At 38.6% G+C, this 5,942-nt stretch overlaps 1 long non-coding RNA gene across 1 annotated transcript; it reads right to left on the bottom strand.

Moving 5' to 3' along the window:
* Nucleotides 1–2,963: 2,963 nt before the first annotated feature.
* On the bottom strand, nucleotides 2,964–5,707 carry LOC122965449. Its single transcript, XR_006398230.1, has 4 exons — nucleotides 5,666–5,707; nucleotides 5,002–5,161; nucleotides 4,593–4,758; nucleotides 2,964–3,771 (listed from the first exon to the last, which is right to left on the bottom strand). It is a non-coding gene; the product is annotated as an uncharacterized LOC122965449 (long non-coding RNA).
* Nucleotides 5,708–5,942: the final 235 nt, after the last annotated feature.

Genomic DNA, 5,942 nt, shown 5'->3' with positions numbered 1-5,942 from the left:
TCTTTGTATATCTCTCTCCCATGTTGGCTACAGCGGCGAATTTCCATTAGATTGCAATGCCTTCCTCGCTCTCAAGAGCCTTCGAGATACCACAAAGTAAATGTAAAGCGATAATTCACTTGGGGGAAAAAGTGACTGCATGGCTAACTGGTAAAGACATGGTTGGGTTGGAGGACAATGAGAGGTGGATGACAGATTGATAACGGAAGAGACGGAGCATGTACTTCTGTTCTCTCCATTATCATTTTACAGCAAATACACGTTGTGGTATGTCTGAACCCATACAGTATTTTCAAACCACTGACTTTAACAGAAGCCATAGGAGTTTGGTGTCTAGTCGGATTGAATTCATTGAGCATCTGAGAATGAATGGTTCAAATTAAAGGCTCCAGTGGCCAATATTTACATCTTTATAGAGCCAATAGTACAGGTGAAACATATTGTAAAAGCATAATTTGTGCAGGTATTATTGTGGAAATAGCAAATAATAGTATTTATATCATGACATATTTGACAGCATGTAAAACAGCAAAGCAATCTAACTCCAACTTGGCTGAGGAGCCAAGACTTTGATAGTAGCTCCTCCAAGAACAAGTGAGCATGAGCTGCTTTTAAACAAGGTTGGCATAACAATAAATATTACTGCAGTATTCACTACATCTGTCAGTGAGCATTAAAAAACACAGGTAGCATGACAATGAATCCCTGGGCCTATTTATTGTTGAATTGGTGGGCGTCTCTCACAGGTGCAAGCAGTCACCGGGGAGGTATCAGAGAAAAGGAATGCTGAGGAGGAGGCCAGCAGACGCTTCCTGATGTCAGAAGGTTAATGACGTGGGAGTGATGAGGGATAAAAAGATATATCTGATGCTGGCTTCTTTTCTTTAGAACATGTAAATGCTTTACAGTATATTCAGATAATCCTGAAATTCTTCTCGACTTCTCATCTGATAATGTAATTTCAGCAGACTTGTCAAAATGCAATAAAATGTTCATCTGTAACTGAGCTGCAAATACCATAGAACTTGTTAATATAATAAATTATAGCTGAGTCTGTAATAGGTGTAGTTTGGCATGTAAACTGTAAGTTTCATATCCATCAAAGGAAAAAAAGCTTTTTAGCTAGCAGTGTACATGCTATGAACACTTTTCAGAGCATCATATGATGCATAAATGTCACACAAAGAATTTGGATACTCAAACATAGAAGACTAGGTAGCACACAGAGAGTGATTTCAGGCAGTGCTTCCGAGAAATGAAAAATGTGAAAACATCATAATAATTCATGATGCATACGGGGTGTAAAATTTCCAATGCATTATGTAAGAATATTACCCAATAAAGTCATAATTTATGAGAATAAAAAGTAAATAAAAGGTTTTATCTGTCAATCTAAGGGGCTCAGAACACTTAAACCAGAGTGTTTATCAGATTGTCTAACAGTGTCTCAAATCTCCTTTTCCAATGTTACAATTGGGAGGGTTGCGTCAGACTATTTTTTAAACTTTCTGAAAAAGAAAATCCAACAATCACAGCCACTAGATATTGCTATATTGGTCAGGTGTGCACTGTAAAAGTAAGGCATGGTTTCAACTTCTCTCTTGAGCTCTCTTTGTTTTTCATTCTTCACACTTCCATCACTTTTTGTATGTTTAACTGAGTACAACACCAGTAACACTTTACTTTAAGTCCCCCTATTTAGCATTTATAAGTAGTACATAAACAGTTACTAAATGGTTTATAACACATGATAATGTAATTATAAGCAGATATGAGGCTGGTGTACAATCATAATGAATGACAATATAGTAAACCACATATGTAATGATAGAAAACATGTCTTTTTTGGAGAAGTTATTAAATACTGTACGTTAATAAACACTTAAACGTCCTTTAAATGTGTCTTATAACTGCATATAATAGTGTTATAAACCATTCAGAACAGATATACACACTTTTACACATTTTATGGTTGGAGGATGTACAACCACATTTGTTTCAAGCAATCTAAACCTTTAGTATAATTATGACATCATCAGCTAAGAAATATTGATATATTATCCAGGAATGCATTACCTCGCCAGGTCTCATTACCAATGTTTTTCATATGTTTGACAAGTTATTATATTATCTGTTGCAGACTTGTCTGTTCAGTGATTTCCTGAAACTCCTTCAGTCCTCAGTGTCTTGATGTAGTGAGGCTCTTGTCTTTCTGATGAGGTGTTATTAATCACTGGGGACAACTGCCACAAGCAATTGACTCTGTTTCTAACCTCATTTATGCACATGCTGAATTTCCCAACATCTTATCTACGACTGAAAATGAAAAAAACACAAAATGTATTCCCCTCTGGACTGTGTGAGCCTGTGATTGTGTTATTTGGCAGGGCTAACATTCAATTGGGAGCTATTATTGGGATGAAATTTTGCAGTGAGGGGACAATTATCTGGCCTCTTTAGCCTATGAGGATGATGTAACTAATTGCCATTATACAGTTTAGTTGTGTCCAGCTCTACAGATATCTGTATCATCAAGCAGCAGCAGCAGCAGGAGCACCATCACCAGCAGCACCAGCATTTGAGGTCATGGACACATATGAATGAGTGATAAAGACACAAGTCAGTCGGAGAGATGGAAATGGCAAGGTAATAGCTGGTTTTCACAGATTAGATGACCTTGAGGACCACTAATTTCAGGGTTGCAGCATTCAGAAGAACGTGAAGAATGTGGAAAATACATCCTCCCTCATGGTTATGGCAACCATTGTTTGTTTTTGCACCTGTGTGTAGGGAAAGAACATAAAAATCTTGGTTGGATGCCATGGTGTAGAGAAGATCGCATCAGGACTCAGGATTGTTGCTCACAGTAAGTCACTGCTTCATGTTTTAAGAGGAAACGCCTGTATGTATGAAAATGCTTAAACTACTGTGTACTGTACTGTATTTCAATGTATGTACTTTTATTTATCATTTTCTTCAGTAGAATATTCTGCTGTGCTCTTGTATTCGGCAGAATAGCAAGTACAGTAAGTTTTTGAAGTAAAGCATTTATTGTGGACTTAACATTCTGATATGAGAAAGCTATAACATTCACATTCCTTTAGCTGATAACAATTACCAAAAATTATGTTGAAATGTGCAAGAAATTGACATGTTGACCCCAAGATGATTTGCGGCCACTGAAGTGTCAGCTAATGGGGTTCCCAATAAGAATAAAACCTTTTACACAAATGATTTACATTCACTGCAGTACTGTTCTAGGCAATTACTTTCACCCTGACTTGTGTCCATAAGACTGGGGAAGCAATTATTCTTCTTGAGTAAAATATCTTGGTACTTTTTTCCATCTTTGCCTGCATCAATCAAACCAGATCTTCAAATGAAGGCCTGTCCACTCTCAAATGAAACTGTCAAACGTGTTGTAAGTCATCCAGAACCGCAAAAACACTAAAAGGAAGTTTCCAGTGTAGGTTTTATGATCAGTAATAAGTGAGTTGCTAAACTGATGTCTGTCCAGTAACTGATTTGATTTTCTCTCTTTTGTGAGCCTTCAGTTTGCCGCTCCTGTCACCCCTGATATGTACGAAGATAAATTGTGCTTTTCAAACACGAACATCTGACAATGCAGGATAAAATAAAACACCCTGCGCCACAGTCATCCAGCTGTTCACTGTCCCGAGGTTGGAATGTGCTGCCATGTGAAGCCCCAGAAGAAGACATTCATTAAAGGATTAGGGCCCACACTTTGTACTGACACAAGAATGAGGGCAGCTGAAAGGAGAAGAATGAAATGATCAAAATGATATTCAAGCACCATTTTGCGCATGAGAGGAGATGCTGGCGGTGTAAGTAGCGGCAATCAAAACAAAGTGCAAAGATCCTCCCTTTTCGGAGGCAACGCCATGCTGGCAAAGATAACAACTGAGGTGGAATCCTGCCGTGGCTAAGCCTCTTTAGTACACTTTTTCATGTTGTGTTTTAAGGTGTCAAAAGGGTTGAGATCAAAGAAGCCATGACCACTTTTCTTTCAATGGACCAGCAATCAACAAATTCTCAATAGGCTGAGAAGACACTTTGTCTCTGGAGTAGCAGCAGCAACAGCAGCAGCAGCCTCAGTAATTCAAAAGATGAATTCACAAAGTAATTCAGTTAGGGAGCGCTTCATGGGAATGCTACTAATCTTCCAGGGCCTTCCAGTAAGAGCTCATATTTTCAATTTGAGATGTCTGCACTCTCCTCAAATAGTTCATTCTTTGGTGTCCTAAAAAACTGGCCTTAAAGTGTTTCAACTGTGGTTCCAAACCAAACAACGGCATTACATTTCTTTGCTTGTTTATTGAAAGTTTCAATAATAGGCAATTTGGCACCGATGGTAGGAATCCTCAGCCGAACACCATAAAAGTGGCAGTATGTGTGGTCTGGTGCTGCCATTGCAGTGAACTCCATAGAAGCAGGAGAAGCAGGGCCAGCGTATTTCCCGTAGCATAACACATGCCGACAGCAGGCAGACATGGCAAACTGGACTCCCCTTGTTCTCACACTCTGTGCCAAATTGGAGGAAATTCTTCCAGTGGCAAGTATCAATTACTCACTTTAAACAAACATCCAAGGCTTTTGAATATCAACATGGTGCATGCACGCCTCCCTATAGGGCATCTGACAGGGGAGGACCACACACATGGAGTCACCTTTCAGCATCCCCTTTCTCCTCCCATTGACTTTTTTCCTCTTTGCATGCTCCATACGTTCCTCTCCGCTCTGTTTGACTAAATTAGACCAAGCTTTCATTTGATCATGTGTTATAATCAACAAGGTGAGAGATTGCAACATCAGCTTAAAGCAGAAGGAAAGGCTACATTCTCTGTACTGTCTTCTACAACTCAAGTGTGGTGAGACTGTTGTGATTCTGCCTGACACTTTAGGGCTGTATATGTAAATATTTGTCACATAAAGCATCAGCAGGAAAAACACATCCATCATTCTCATTCTGAAATGTCTTACTTGCAAATTGCATGTCAGTGAAGTCAACAGCCATGAAGTCTGCATTGTCTGGCCTGGCTCCATCTGGTAAGGATATACACGCAACTTCAAATGGTCAAATGGCCTTAACACATATCACACTGCAGACGCCGAGCCACGTGGTCCTTGTGAAGCTGGCAGGCTGGGCAGATTAAATATTATTAAAGTGCGTAGTAGATGTGGGTAGATCACACAGTTTGTGGTTTTAAAAAAAAGAGCCAACTTTGAATCAAACACATTAAAATCTACTAAGGAAGGAGTAGCTTGCAGCTCATAATCTGAGGCTTTGCGTTAGGCAAAACCAAAAGATGAAGATGTTTTATTGGCTGTGTGACTGTGTATGTGTGTGTAAGTACAGTACATTTATGCACAAAGCAACACAAAAAATGAAACATGCTACATCACAAAACCTTAATGTTTGATCATTACCTGATGAACATTTTTTTAACAAATTAATACATAAAACAGTGAGTGAACAGCTTTTGGTGTTTTTATATTTCTGGGTCCATTTGTGTATTAATTGTGATGTTTGTGTTCCTCCAGATTTCTGGACAAATACACAACATGGTGTGGACTGTATTTGTATAGCTGATGATAGCATGATAGCTGTCATGCAGATACTCAAATTTAGCTTTGTGGCACTTACTTGCATTGTTCTCTCCTGACTAGATCCTTGCTTGTGTTGTATCAGGTCTCAGATGTACGTTGCTTTGGATAAAAGCATCTGCTGAATGAAATTGTAAATTGTAAGATACATTCCCCGAGTATTCACTATTCAAATTCAGCTTAAAGATGGGAGTAAAATATTGCCCTTTCTAAACATACACAAAAAAGAATCTGAAAAGAATGAGAAAAGGCTATATTCTAGACTCACCAATTTTCATCAGATGATTCACAATCATAAAAAAAAGAAATCCATCAGA

This window comes from Thunnus albacares, chromosome 16, assembly GCF_914725855.1.
Source record: "Thunnus albacares chromosome 16, fThuAlb1.1, whole genome shotgun sequence".
NCBI classification, from domain to species: Eukaryota; Metazoa; Chordata; class Actinopteri; order Scombriformes; family Scombridae; genus Thunnus; species Thunnus albacares.
The sequence above is the reverse complement of the archived record's forward strand: the minus strand, read 5'-3'. Positions and strand labels throughout refer to the sequence as shown.